The sequence below is a fragment of the Protopterus annectens genome, chromosome 2.part1 (genome assembly GCF_019279795.1).
Source record: "Protopterus annectens isolate FY-2018-M chromosome 2.part1, PAN1.0, whole genome shotgun sequence".
Lineage (NCBI taxonomy): Eukaryota > Metazoa > Chordata > Ceratodontiformes > Protopteridae > Protopterus > Protopterus annectens.
In genome coordinates, this window is record NC_056729.1 from 1,058,933,923 (window position 1) to 1,058,950,052 (window position 16,130).

The window sequence follows — 16,130 nt, forward strand, 5'->3', positions numbered from 1 at the left end:
AATGTTTATAAGGGCGGCATATAGCATCTGTTTGAGCCCTTTGATCCTCTTGGTGTGGTACTTTTGGGATCTTTCCAGTTGCTGCAGGTGTCTGGTAAGGTACATCCCAAAAGGGGCATTGTACTCAATTATGGGCCTGATGAGGGATGAGTAAAGAGGCACGATGACCTCCCCTGATCTAGATGTGAATCCCTTCATGATTAGGTGGGCTATATAAAATGTTTTTCTAACCACTTTGGCCACGTGGTTGTCAGATGAGAGATTGCTATCAACTTGGGTCCCCAGGTCCCTAATTATTTCTTCTGTACTTAATGGATTACCACCTATGTGGTAATTTGTGGGCACTTTGTTTTTGCCAAAGGGGATGACTATACACTTTTTGGCATTTAGCTTGAGGCCATGGCTCTGGCACCAGTTGTCTGTTTCTATGAGGCCCTTTTGGAGGATGCTTGTGTCAGCTGGAGAGTCGATTATGGCGCCCAGTTTGCAGTCATCTGCGAATTTGGTCAGCCACAGTCCTTCCGTGTTTGCCTGTACCTCCGAGAAATATATACCGAACAAGAGAGGTCCCAGGACTGAGCCTTGTGGGACGCCACTTGTAACTGGTTTGAAGTCTGACATGGCTCCAGCAATTCTAACCATGTGAGTTCTGGCCTTGAGCCAGTTTGCAACCCATCTAGTGACATAGGGGTTTATATTTAAGCTGGTGAGCTTATCTATAATGCCCGAGTGGGGTATTGTATCGAAGGCTTTTGCGAGGTCCAGGTAGGCTGTGTGGACCACCTTCCCCTCGTCAATGGCCGTGGTGACTGTTTCAAAGAAATTGACCAGGATTAAGAGTCAGGATCTGCCCTTAACAAAGCCGAACTGGGTAGGATCCAGTGTCTGTAGGTCCCCAATATCTTTATTTATGAGGTCCATGATGATCGTTTCCATAGCTTTGCAGACCAAGCTAGTCAGGCTTATGGGGCGATAGTTTCCAGGATCCATTGAGGCACCACCTTTGTGGAGAGGGACCACTGTTGCTGTACGCCACTCTTTGGGTACATATCCTGTAGTAAGGTTGAGATTGAACAGTAGTTTTATGTTTGGGTTTAACTCTTCTTGGAGTTCATGTAGGACGCAGCCCGGGACACCATCTGGTCCCATTGATGCTGTGTTTTTTGCTTTGGAGAGGGCGGCTCTTACCTGAGCATCTGAGATGTCAGGGGGGCAGCACTCTGCTGGGATAGATATTCGCCCTTTTGGTAGGGGGGGGGTTGCGCTGAACCTGTCAGCTAGGATGTTGGCAATGTCTGTGGGTTCAGTGTATTTTTTGTCATTTTGGACTAATTCTGAGCATATCTGGGAATTCCCACCCAGGTTCCTAACATAACTAAAGAAAGCCTTGTGATTATCCTTAGTGTCCTGTGCAATTTCTCTCTCGAAGCTGGCCTTAGACGATTTTATGAGTGCCCGTAGTTTTTTGCTAATACTGATCAGAGATGCATTCCCTTTTTGGGATTTTGCTCTATCATGTAGTAGCTTCCTCCGTCTATTGTATAGTTTGTTTATGGCTGGGGTCCACCAGACAGGACGTCTGCCTTTGGAGGATTGGGTCTTGGTTTTATTTGGGATTGCATGATCCATGCATTCCTGAAGGTGTTCATAGAATGTGTTTATAAAGGATTCTGCGGTCTGGGCCATATTTTCCACAGGCCTGGGGGCTTTGAGGGATTCCACCTCGGTTTTGAGGAGTGTGAAATTTGCTTTAGAGAAGTTTTTCACTGTGGTTTTCTGGGCAGGGGGTGGGGTCAGGATGTGAATATCCAGTGAGATTAGTTTATGGTCTGATCTTACCAGTGAGGGATACACTTCTGGTCTGGAGCATAGAGTCCCCATGTTGGTGATTATCAGGTCCAGTAGGTTTTCCCCTCTTGTGGGAGTGGTAACAAGTTGTTCCATAGCATATGAGTTTATAAATTCTAGGAACCTTTGGGTTAGGGTGTTGGAGCTAGAGTAATGCTCCCAGTCTATGTTTGGGTAGTTGAAGTCACCCAATATAATGGTATTTGGAGAGACCTTCATATTTTCCAGTGTTCTCAGGAAGGCCAAGTGGGGTCCTGGGTTTGGGAGGGTGGTCTGTAGCAGGCTATAAACTGGAAGGCAGTTTTACCCACTATTAGTTGCACATGGATAGTCTCTGATGCTTCGTGCTGTGCCACCAACCTGGAGGTGTGGGTATCTTTGACAAATATTGATACTCCCCCTCCTTTTGTGGTTCGGTCCAAGTTTTGGGGCCGAAAAGCATGGTATGAGGTATAACCTGGTAGTGCTGGGGTGCTCTCAGGAGCCTTGAACCAGGTTTCTGTTACTGCACAGATATCGATGTTCTCCATGCTAAGGAGAGTTTTGAGTGCGTGCATCTTGAGGTTGAGACTACTGGGGTTGAGTAGCATTACTCTTAGTTTCTTATCCCTTATGATACCTATGGAGGTGGGTTTGTCTTTTGAGCCTTGCCTAAAAAAGGCAGTATGGGGGTAGCAAGAGCCTTTGCCAATATCCGAAAGCCCAGGGGTGACAGGTGCAAGCCGTCCCTAGCGAAGCATGGTGGCTTGTCGAGCATGTCATCCCAGGCTGACAGGCATTGGATCCCCTTTGAATGACACCAATACTTAAGCCAATTGTTGAAATTGATCATCTTGTCTTCATATTGTGGCATCATTCTTGGTGAGGGTAAGATGCTACTCAAGGTCAGGGTCATATCGGCCTGGGCTACATGCTCAGAGAGCTCCTTTATGTCTCTTTTCATGTAGTCCAGGGAGGTACGTCTCAGGTCATTCACACCAGCATGGACAATGACTGAGTCATATTTGTACTTGCCTTGGAGTGACCTGAGTGCTTGTGTTATGTGGCGGATCCTAGCGCCCGACAGGCAGCTCACCATGACCTTCTCCTTGTTCAGCCTGGTGAGCAGGATGTCAGTGTGCCTGACGATAGTCACCTATTACAAGTGTATCAGGTGTGTTGTTTAGCCTTAAGGGCTGTGACTGTTCGGCACACTGGCTTTGTGAGCTATGTGTTGCACGTGTTTTGTTTTGGGGTAGCGGTTGCTTGGGTGTCTGCTTTGGAGGTCTCTGCTGCTTAGGCAGATTTTTATTTAGAGTCTCCGAGTATGTTTTTGTGTGTTTATGTGTTTGGTTTGCTGTCGTGGTAGGTCTATGTGATTCTTACAATGCACCATACTGAAAGGCTATAAACAACAACAGCTCTTACTAAACTATCTCTGTAATAAATGGCTTAGTTCCCTGTCTGGTGGAAGGTTAGCATAATGGTTAGGCTGTTTACCTTACAAACACAAGGTATACGGTTTGATTCGCACAGGGGTAATTGGCTAGGCTTAAAATAGCCCACAAGGGTAGTTAGCCTAGTGCTAACCTATGATCCTATGAACCTATAATTATAGTATTCCATAGTGCTACAGTATGACAGCTGCAACTGAATAATTTTTGAATGTATGGCTTGTTTCTATGGATAGCTTTATATTATACCATGGTGGGTGAAAACTAAGGAATCTCATTGGATGATGTCCCCTATTATCCATAGCATACATGAGATAATGAATCATTCATGCTGTGGTTCCAGTGCAATATTTCATAAAATAAATGTAGGATTAAGGCCATTTACTTGGAGTATCTGTCGATAATATATCACTAGTATGTGGTTTGCATCATCTTTGTTCACTGCTAACATGGAAGTATACTGTCCTGTGTGCTGCTTAAATTAAATGAGGAGGGCTGCCAACAAGACAGAAGAACAGCTGGAGAAGCAGGTTCTCTCCAAAAGTAATGAATGCATTCTCAGATATGTATGCCAGAAGAGCCTTTAATGAGTGAAGTCAAACTCCACAACAGCAAGCTTGGTCTTTGTATGTTTTTTTTCTGACATTAAACACGTATAGCCAAGAAAAGAATATTTGGAGACCTCTCCCCTCCTGATGCCTATTTATCATTGCACTTACCGCACAACACAAATGCCAGAAGAGCCTTTAATTAGTGAAGCCGAACTCCACAACATCAAGCTTGGTCTTTGTATTTTTTTTTCCCCAACATTAAACACGTATGGCCAATAAAAGAAAAAGAATATTTGGAGACCTATCCCCTTCCGATTCCTGTTCATCATTACACTTACCGCTTCGCACTCCATCACTGTAGCTCACATCTGTGACTCTGTCCCTCACTCCTTCCCCACTTCAATGGTTCACTCAGCCTGTTGAAGGTAATTATCACACTCAGAGAAATAATGTGAAGAACAATCTGCTCAGTTCAATCGAAGTGTTTCTGAGCATTTGTTGTTACGTCTAAAAACTTGTAACTGCTTCTCGCTCCAGTCTCTAGCTTGTATACTTCTGGCTTCTCTCAAATTTCATCATTCCTTAGATCTGCCTGGAATGCACATTTCAGAGGGCAGGTGTTCTCCCGCTTAGCAATAACTCCTCCTGGTGGATGGCTGGGGTTGCAGAGGAAAAGGATGAGAAGAGGGATCAATTTTATTTACTAAGCTAAAAAAAAAAATCTTGCATACTAGCGGAGAAGGAACACTCGTGACAGGTTGGATTTACCACCTGACATGGACGCTAGAGCCATTGCTTTTAACTTAGAGCAAGAAACAGAGCCTAAGCCATAGACAGAAATTGTGATTTATTTAATTTTTTAAATATTACACTTACAAACGTTGTTGCTTCACAGAATTATAAGTATATGTTCTCTCTCTAAAGGGTACGAAGTCGGAAGCACAAATGCCTATCAAAAATCACATTAACTGAGCGGTATCTAAACTACTTTAGCTACTTCTGTTTACAGATGATTTTCTCTGAAATGTTTAATATAAACATCAGGTAACTCCACACTGAAAACTAAGTTGAGAAAGTACCAGAAAAAGTTCAGCTAGTTTTTCAACTTATTTTTTCAGACTGGAGCTACACTATGCCTGTAAAGTTAGATGCGCTTGTGGAAGGGACTCAGCTGTAACTGCATACAGTTACTAGCGTCTTACAGTCCGCTTGGATGTAAGCACAGAGGTGCTGTGAGACGGTACTCGGGGTTCATGGAACTATACTAGTCATTGTATACAGAAGCTCAGAAATTTAAATTTTAGATCTAATATGAATTGAATTAATGTAAGAAGCTGCTTCTTAACATAAGCTGCCTCATGCTATCTACAATTCTGAGATAATGAATCTTTTTAAAATGAGGTTGGATGATTGGGTTGGCAATTGGACATATAACTCCAGCTGAAGAAAGTAAGTGTTCACTAATGGCTTTTGGGCCTGGACACTGGTGAGATTAATTTATGAACTAATGATTCTTGGTGCCTGTGGATGTTATGCAACAGACTGTGAAAACCAAAGACTGTTCTTGCCATTCAGCAGGGGCTAGGAGGGTTCTTTGGGTCTCAACCCCCATCCCTTTCCCTTTTGGCCGTCAAGCACAGTACAAAGTTTGCCACAATGGGTTCAAAATTGGTGCACCCTTCTAAACTCGCACTATACCTAACTAGATGGTATGCATACTTTGATAGGCTTGTTCATAGGTTCATATGTGTTTACTAGGCTAATGACTGTAAGGGCTTTTTTTAAGCCTAGCCATGCATCCCAAATCTCTGACAAGTTCTGATACCCTTGATAAGTGTAAATGTGGTCCTGGGAGATGAACCGTTTACTGGTTACCTGTGTCCATTAAAGACATAGGTGCCAAACCAGGAATGAATTTCCGGTCTCCCATCCAGTTGTCCAAGTTGTACTTGAATTGGGTTAGGGAGGTACACCCCCATTCCACTTACTGTACACAGAGCACACATCTCTGTCCTGACCCATAGGTCTTGTGCTACAGCAAGACTTAGAATAATGTCCTTTAGGATGGTCAGACTAGTATTGGCAATGCATTCTCATTCCTCACCTAAAAGCTTTTCCATGACACAAATTACTAACTGATATGAGATTCCCTGTAGTGTAGTTTGGGCTCCATCCTCTGTGTCATAGACTTGTGGGGATGGTTGCAGTTAAATGCAGTACTGGAAATGACAGACCAGCTGGCTGCTTCTTCTTCCACATTAGTGGTGTTTATGCCCAAATACCAAATCAGGTTTAGAGAATAGTCCATTTTGTGGGTAGCAGTGACAATTTGAATGAATCTTATTGCATTCATATGATGGATAAATTTTTCATTAAATGGGAACAAGATATCAGCTAATCAGATGTTGAAATTCCCCATGATTATAGACTTTAGACACCTGTAAAACTGAGTTCATGGGGGAAATATATGGATTTCTTCAGAAACCAGTCCTTATTAGAAGGATGACAGTAAACACATTTTGTGCATAATTCCTACTTTCAGGTTATACTCAAATGATTTGGTTGCTCCCACTTGCAAGCTACCAAGAGATAGTGATAACTTAAAAATAATTGGCTGCACTGGTACCTACATAGTCATTTCTTTAGTGCTATATGCATAAACTTTTTAAAATGATAGGGGCACCAGCTGATGTTATCCATATTGATTACTGCTGCAGCAGTCAAAGAGCTATATATGGGTTATATTTTTGAATAGACATAACAGCCATCTGGATTCCAAAGCTTTAGGGCATGTTCCAAGCACCCAAACCATTAATCAGCTCAAGCTGAGCTGATTAAATGACAAGTTTGGGTGCTATGCTCTTCAGAGATTTCTTGCCAACGTAGAGTATGCATGTTTGAGGCTTTTGAGGATTGACAGCTGGCTTGTGCTGTTCCTTTTGTAGGAAAAAAAAACTCCTATAAGTGTTTTTTTTAATTCAGGATATTGATCTTTCTTAATAGTTTCTGGTAAAAGAAAGTGGAACAAATGAAGGGACAGATACAGAGCTTCTCCTCAGATTTCTGATTCAGACTCTGATTCTTCCTGTGGGTTTTTTCTCTTAGATTATTTACAGAATGACCCAATCTGATGTGTTCAGTGGGAGAACACTAAAGTGTCTCAGTCCCTCAGAAAATACTGTTAGCTGTTACAGAAGAAATTTCCAGAACCTCCACCTGTTCTTCCAGTTATGTCAGTTTTGGAGAATGTGTATTTTACTGCCTGCAGTTTTCCTGATAGTCAAACAGCTGCCACTGAAAAGGCAGATAGGCTGTATAAAGTTATTGGTTTAATATTCTCTTCCCAGATCCGACAAAGCAGCTATAGCTTTAGTTAATCCTTCTGCTGCTAAGCATAGTTGATTCCAATCTTACACTTTCTGACATGGATGGGAAGATTATTGATATGTATGGGGGAAATGTATACTTCTGCAACTTTGATTTTCAGAAATTTTCATTGTCAGACTCATATGTTAAAGTTTGCTCTAATTGTGAATGCATGAGGAATTTTTATTTGCATTTTTTGTGAGGAAAATTTTGCTTTAAATAATTTAGTTTCTACTGTTGTACAAGATTAATTGTTTACAGAATATGTATGATGCAGTTTATTCTTCTTCTAGGGTTTTGGCCACTGGTACTGTGTTGAGGAGGTTTGCCTGACTGCATTCTCTGAACCTCTCAGATGATGTTAAAAATGAGATTTTAAATTCTTCTTTGGATAGAGATTTAGTTTTTCATCCTTCTGCTGCGGAGGTGATCACAATGTGTGATGAGAGGGGAAAGTTGATAAAGGGAATCTCTTAATTTTTTTCTAAGGGATTCTCTAACCCCTCATCCAGTTTTGGCAAACAAATCCCAACAAAATGCAGGTAAATAAACATTTAAGAAGAAATGGCAAGGGGGTTCCAAAAAGAATTCAGCCCCCTCCCGAAAAAAAAAACAGCACAGTACAACAAGCCAAAATGAATACTTAAGGGACCTTGCCCCCCCCCCCCCCCTGCTTCTAACCTGGCAATTCCTTTTACCTTCCAGAAAGTCCAAATCTCCACTTTTCTCTTTTTCAACAGATAACTTCAGACAAATGAGTTTTGAAGATCATTCATCAAGGTTATGGATGGTAGTGGGAGGAAATTCCTGTTTTCCAAGGGGTGATACCTCATCCACCAAATCAGACTTCTTTATTTCCACTTGTCCTTCATCATATGGTGTTCCAGGGAGTGATAGAACCAGTTGCTCCTTCATGGCTGGGAAAAGGTTTTTATTCAAGTGCATTTTAGTGCCAAAGAAGGAAAATGCTTGGAGATTAGTTCTGGATCTTTCCTTCCTAAACCTGTTTTGGATAGAGCTCAAGTTCAAAATGCTGCCCCTTCGCAATCTATTACCTCTTCTTCCTCATTCAAGTTTTCTAGTAACTCAAGATTAAAAAGGTCCTTACTATCACGTCCATATTCATTCAGACTTTAGGTGTTTCTTTTGGTTCTGTATGTTTGGACCACATTATCAGTTCTCTGCCTTACCCTTGGAATTATCCATTGCATCAAGGGTGTTAAAAAAGTATCTTGCTTCAGTTATAGTTCACTGTAGGCTTTAGGGTATCCACATTTTTTTGTATTTAGACAACTCGCTTATCTTTGCCGAGTCTTTTTCAAAATCTCTGGAATGTCTCACTGGAGTGAGAGGTCTCTTACACAAGCTGTGATTCCAAGAGAACATTCAAAAGTAATTTTTGACTTCTTTACATAAGATTGTGTTCCTAGGATGTCAACTACACACCTTAAGAGTTTTTCTTCCACAGGAAAAAAAAAAACAATTGATCTATATCTAGATTTATTTCTAAGGTTTTCCACTCAGACTTCAGTCACTGCAAGGGAATACCTCAGGATTTAGGGGCTCATGGAACCCTGTGATTCTTATGATAACACTGTTATTCTAAGGGGATCCAGTATCTGTCTGCCTGGGATGACATGGTCGACAGACCACGATGCTTTGCCAGAGATGGCCTCCACCTGTCACCCCTGGGATTCCGGATACTGGCTAAGGCTCTTACCGCCCCTATAGTGCCTTTTTTAGGCAAGGTTCAAATGACAAATTCACCACCGTAACAGGAACAGGCAAGCAAAAACTGAGGGTAATGCTACTCAATGCTAGAAGTCTAAATCTCAAAATGCACTCACTCAAGGCACTCCTTAAAATGGAGAACATCAATATCTGTGCAGTGACTGAGACCTGGTTCAAGGATCTAGAGAGCACCCCTGCATTATCAGGCTATAACTCATACCACACTTTTCGGCCATCTAACCTGGACCAGAACACCAAAGGTGGAGGTGTGTCCATATTCAATAAGGATATCCACACCTCCAGGCTAGTTGCGCAGCATAATGCATCCGAGGTTATCCAAGTGCAACTAACTCTGAGCAAAACTGTAATTCAAATTGTAACTTGCTACAGATTCCCCCACTATGCTCCAGGATTCCCACTCCTCTTTTCTTGATATACTGGAAAATATTATGGTTCAACCAAACACCATAATAATGGGCAATTTCAACTACCCCACCATTAACTGAGAAAACTACTCATGTACCAACTCCTTCACTCAACGCTTTCTGGAATTCATAAATTCCAATGCCCTGGATCCACTTATCCACACCCCCACCAGGGGCAACAATATCCTAGACCTAGTCATTACCAACATGAGTGACTGGTGTTCCACACCTGAAATCAACTCCTCTTTGGTCAGATCCGACCATAAGCTAATCACCCTAGATATCCGCATCCCGCCCCCCACCCACCATTAAGGAAACCACGGTAAAAAATTTCTCCAAAGCCAACTTCATGCTTCTTAAGACAGAAGTGGTGAACCTCATGACACTCATGCAGATGGACAGTACAGTTACGACTGCTGAATCCTACACAAATGCACTCTATAAGCACTTACACGAGTACATGGATCATGCTATCCCAAACAGGACCAAGACGCTATCCTCCAAAAAAAGGAAGCCAATCTGATGGTCCCCTGTCATAAACAAACTCTACAACAGAAGGAAGAAACTGTTGCAAAAGAGAGGAAAATCCCATGAGTGGAGGAGCTCCCTGGTCAGCCTCAGTAAGAAGCTGAGATCCCGTATAAGATCCTCCAAAGCTAGCTATGAAAACAAAATGGTCACTAATTCTAAGGGCAACCACAAAGCATTCTATAGCTATGTCAAGAATCTCAATGGCAACACCCAGATCTGCTCTGAGTTACAGCACAATGGCATGACAATTACAGAACCAACTGACATTGCCAGCATCCTGGCAGATAAATTCAGTGCTAACTTTACCCCCTCTCACCCCCTAAAGGGCCCATATCTATACAGTAAGAATGCAGAGTCCCTGTAATCACATATATGCAGGTAAAAGCTGCACTCTCTAAAACCAAAAACACAGCATCCATGGGACTGGACAACATCCCAGGCTGTGTTTTACATGAACTTCAGAATGAACTGGCTCCCCATCTAAGCACCATGTTCAATCATAGTCTCACATCAGGCTTTGTGCCCAATGAATGGTGCACAGCAACAGTTGTCCCACTTCACAAAGGGGGAGCCACCACTGATCCTGGGAACTATCGCCCTATTAACCTGATGAGCCTGGTCTGCAAGGCCATGGAACATATCATCATGGAACTCATAAACAAAGACATTGATAAACTCCAAACTCTGGACCCCACCCAGTTCGGGTTTGTGAAAGGCATATCATGCCTTCTGAACCTGATCAACTTCTTTGAGGCAGTCACCAAAGCCGTAGATGAGGGTAAGGTGGTTCACACAGCCTATCTTGACCTCGCCAAGGCTTTTGACACCATCCCCCATTCTGGAATTATAGCTAAACTCACTAAACTAGGTATAAATCCCTACATCACAAGATGGGTTGCCAACTGGCTCACTTACAGAACCCACACTGTAAAAGTTGCAGACTCCAAATCTGACTTCAAACCAGTGAGAAGTGGAGTACCACAGGGTTCAGTCTTGGGACCTCTCCTGTTTGGTATCTACTTCTCTGAAGTACAGGCTAACACAGAAGGCCTCTGGCTAATGAAGTTCACAGATGATTGCAAACTAGGAGCCATACTTGAGTCCCCAAATGATGTGGACATCCTACAGAAGGGCCTCACTGAGACAGATGCCTGGTGTCAGAGACATGGCCTTAAGCTCAATGTCAAAAAGTGCATTGTCATCCCCTTTGTTAAAAACTCTGTAACCATGAACTACCACATAAATGACAGTCTACTTAATGCCGAATGTGTGATGAGACCTTGGGACCCAGGTGAACAGTAGTCTCTCCTTTAATAATCACATCGCCACAGTAGTCAGGAAATCCTTCTATGTGGCACACCTCATCACAGAAGGGTTCTCATCCAGGAAAAAAGGAGATCATTGTTCCCCTCTACTCGGCACTCATTAGACCCATTATAGAGTACAATGCCCCTTTTGGAATGTACCTCACAAGACATCTGCAGCAGCTGGAAAGACCACAGCAGTACCTCACAAAGAGGATTACTGGCCTCAAACAGATGCCCTACACTAACCATCTCAAAAAACTCCAGCTTTACTCTGTAGCATATTGCCTACTCTGAGGCGATCTCTGCCTAACATATAAAGCTATGTTAAACCCAGACCTGTTGGACATGCTACAACTAAAAAAATACCAGTCCCTCCGAGCTACAAGCTCTAAGGACCTAAACCTTGTCACCATAATAAACAAGACATGCTGGAGGGATAGATTCCTGTCCCAGAGACTTCCTATACTCTGGAACAAGCTACCCATCTATGTCAAGCAAAGGTCCTCATTAGCACTCTTCAAGAAAAATCTTGATGAGCGGATGGGAAATAGAAAATACACCCCGGGGATCATTTCTGTGGCTCTGCTCAACAGGGGTACAGGAAATTAACTTTCTTGGGTGGTGTAAGCCAGGAAACCTTGTTGGTTAGGCTTACTTAGGCCCTTGGGCCAATAGCATAGTACCTACCTATGAACCTAAGACTGAGAAAGATATAATGGTATTTGATGTCTCTTTGGTCCCAGCACCAAAATCCCTCATCTTTTCAGTCCCAGTGCTGGGGTTTGTTAGAAGGAAAATCATTTGTTAGATACAGCAAATATCCTTAAATCCAGGTCTCCCCATTTCCTTTTCTGTTCCAAAGCAGTCAGTCACCACAGATGCTTCAGACTTTAATTAGGGAGCAATTTCAGGATGGATAAACGTGCAACGTGTGTGGGACACCAAGGACAGATGCAAGCACCTAAATATAAAAGTGATGCTTACATGATCAAGGCACTCAACTCTCTGAATCATCTTTAGTCCCTGGGATCTCTTCAAGTTGTTACAGACAATCCCACAGCTATGTAATACATTAATAAACAAAGGGAAGCTATGTTAGCTTGTGATATAGCTTCTCAGCACAGTCTCTGCTGTCATTCTACTTTTCTTCAGAGCAAAATATGTGTGTCAGACAAGCTGAGCAGGACAAGGGCAGGCACTCACAAATGGAAATAAGATCAGGGGCTATTCCAGGATTTACTCTATTTGTGGGGAGTTCCTCAAGTAGACCTATTAGCCTCATCTCTCAACAATCAGCTTTCAAAATATGGCTCCATAGCTCCATGCAAGAAGGCCTGGAAGACAGATGCTTTTTCTTTTTCTTGGACAAGGATGTTCCTGTATGTTTTCCACCCTTTACACTGACCGCCAGATTATTTCCAAAAATTCAGAAGAAATCCTCTAAGATCATTGTGGCGACTTTTTTCTGGCCCAGGCAACAATATTTCTCCCTTTTTTTGTAAGTAGCATTGGGCAATTACCACAAGCTTCCTCATATACTGGGTCTACTCGCACAAGAACAGGAATGTTTTATTCACCCTGACCAGAGTCAACTTGAACTGACTGTGTAGATGATAGTGTCTTAATTCCCTTTAGGCACCAATTTACTGAGGATGTACAGAAGGTAATAATGGATGCAAGAAAGCCTGCCTCTGGAAAATCATATATTAGCAAATGAAAAAGATTTTCTAGTTGGTGCCAACAACAACATAACCAGCTCCCATTCAGGGATAGCTGTTCTCTGGGTTTAAAATATTTGTGTGAGTTAGCATGCTATGACCTTTCTTATGCCTGCATCAAGGTTAATTTATTAGCCATTACAGCATGTCTGCCCATGGATTCTCCTTTTTCAATGCATTCTTATGTTAAACGTTTTTTGAAATATATTTTGGAAAAATGGTGGCCTCTCTTTGGGATCTTAATTTTGTGTTAGATAAGCTAACATTTGTTCCATTTGAGTGAGCTAACCTGGATAGCCTGAGGCTCCTAACATGGAAAACAGTTTTACTGATTGCTCTCACCTCTGCAAGAAAGGTATCTGAGTTGCAAGCTCTTATGGTGAGTCAACTCTACTTCATTTTCCATGGGGACAGTGTCTAAGAATGAATCCTTGTCTAAGCCTAAAGTGGTATCTGAGATTTCTTTAAGCCAAACTATCCATCAACCTGTTTTCCTTCCTTAACCTAAAAATGAGGGAGAAAAGATACTTCATACCTTGGATGTCCAGAGACAACTCTGGTACTGTCTTGACAGAATTAAATATTTTAGGTCTTTGGATCAATTGGTCATTTCTTGTGAAGGTAAGAAGAAGGGACAACCTGCGTCAAAGCAAACTATTTCCAAATGGTTTTCAAAGGCCATTGCCTTTTATTACACTCACCACAACAAAACTGATCCAGGCAGGGCCAAAGCCTACTCTGCCATGGTCTTGGCTTCATCTATGACTTGTTGAAAAGGGTTAGATTGTGGAAGTTTTCTAGAAGCAGCAACTTGGTCCTCTGTACATACTGTTGCAAAGCAATATAAGCTTGATTGCTTCTCTAGGTATAAATCAGGCTTTGCTAGGACCATTTTCCAAGGACTTCTGGACTTCTCCTTCCACATTCCAAAATGTGTAGACTGCGGTAATCTACCCATATAGCTTAGGCTACTGCAGCAGTCATCGATATGAAGAACACAGTACAGTTGTGTAGTAAACGTACATTAACAGTAGACATTTAAATGATCACTGCTGCAGTCACTGCTCACTCCCTCCATCTCCCTTACTTTTGGTGTGCTGTTTTTGCCAGGATGTGGGCTTTTATTTATTGTTGTTCATAGCACTGTCCTTTCAGCGCTCAGCCTAATCTCTGTCTGTTGGTACGAAACCTTTAAAGGGCTTTACACACAAGTCTGACTTTTTAGTCAGCTCAGCTTGAGCTAACAGTTTAGGTATATGAAAAGTGCCATGAAGCTGTGGAAGCTAGCTGGCTTTTATAGCCTTGCAGGATATAACCAACATGGTTAAGGCTACTGCAGCAGTGATCATTCAACCATCTACTGTTATGGAAAGTTTACTTACAAAACTGTAATTTATCCCATCAGGTCTTGGTGGGGTTTGGCTTTACTGGTCTGTATGCATCACCAGTAAAGACTTAAAGGGTAAAAAGTGAAATGTCATAGGCATTCAGATGCCATGTAACTGAAACACTGGTATATCTTTAAGGGGTCATTGCATATATCCCATTGACCTTCACTATACATATTGTTAATACTTGTTTCTGTCAGAGTTTATTTCAGTATTTCTTGCATTTAGTTGTATTTTGCACCTTATATGTATGTATATGGGTCTGCTTCAGAATGTCGACCATTCAGAATGCTGACTTTCATATGGCCGACACCATATGATCGACATTCCAAAAGAGTGACATCCTGAAATAGCACCATTTACCTACCTGTAAACACAGTAAAACTGTGTTATGCAGGGGGGCAAACCTACCAAACACACTTTTTACTATGTTTCTGCAGGGGGAAAAGCCACCCCCCCATACATTAAATATACCAACTTCAAGATCACACTACAGTGGGAAAAAGTTAATTTCCTAACCCCACTGTATCAAGCCCCCCTGCAAAAACACAGTAAAAAGTGTGTTGGGTAGTTTGGTGTTGTTATATGTGGAGAGAATGTTATTTTTATGTGATTTGTAGTGTTAGATGTTATGAAATTCGATGTTATGGGTTTTAGCTGTTTTGAAGGGGACCGAGATAGTCCGACTGGATGCATGTCCATTTTCAGCGGCGGCCCGGGGAGAAAAGCTCCAAGGGTAAGCAGATACAGCATTACATAATACCAGCATTACATATTACAAACAGACTATTTACAGAGATTACATAAGTAAGCAAGTTAAACAAGTTCCACAGGTTACAGTTAATCCTGAGCACAAGTCAAGATTAAATTAAATTACACAGTAAACTGGTTAACAGATTTTTACACATTCTAGAGAGAGTTAGCCAGGCTTGATACATTGACATAGCCAGTTAAGTGACAAATGTTGTTTGAGTCTAGTTTTAAATTGACCTAAGGTGGAAAGTAAGGTAATATCAGCTGGAAGAGAGTTCCAGGATCTACTTACAGAGTTTGCAAAGAGAGAATCACCGGCTGTGTTATTAATTTTGCTAGTCTGAATTAGTAGTTTGTTAGAGGATCGAAGCGGTCTAGGATTGTTATAGGGGGTGATAATATTTTTAAGTGCAGGAGTATTGTCCGAATTATAGTGGATTTTATAGGCCATAATCAGTTGGTTATACTGGATTAGGCTGGGTAGTTCAAACCACCCAAGCTGATTTAGATTGATGCAATGATGTGTCCTAAAAGGCAGCCCAGTGGCAAACCTGGCAATGTGGTTGTAGCAAATTGAGAGTTTGTTAAGGACAGTCTTGTTTAAATTTGAGAGTAGAGGGGATGCATACAGAAGGGTTGAAAGAAGGTGAGAGCGAGCTATGGCAATTTTAGCTGGAGGGGTTAGGAAGGCTTTTATTCTGTAAAGTGACCCTAGTTGTTTTATTGATGGTTTTGATAGTTTGGTTAACATGTAGGTCAAATTTTAGATTATTGTCTATGATGACACCTAATAGTTTTGTAGATGGGTCAGGGGAGATTATTGTGCCATCATTTGATTTTATGATAAAGGTGAAAGCGGTCGACCTAAGTGTTGGTGAAAATAACAGCATTTTAGTTTTTTTTGGGGATTTAGGATCAGACAATGTTCAGAAAGCCAGTTTTCTATTGTATTAAAAGTGGTCTGGGTAGCTGACCATAACTCTACTGGAGATGTGGCTGAGCAAATCAGAGTAGAGTCATCAGCATATTGGATACAGCTGACTTTTGGGATGACAGTATAAAGGTCGTTAATAAAGATG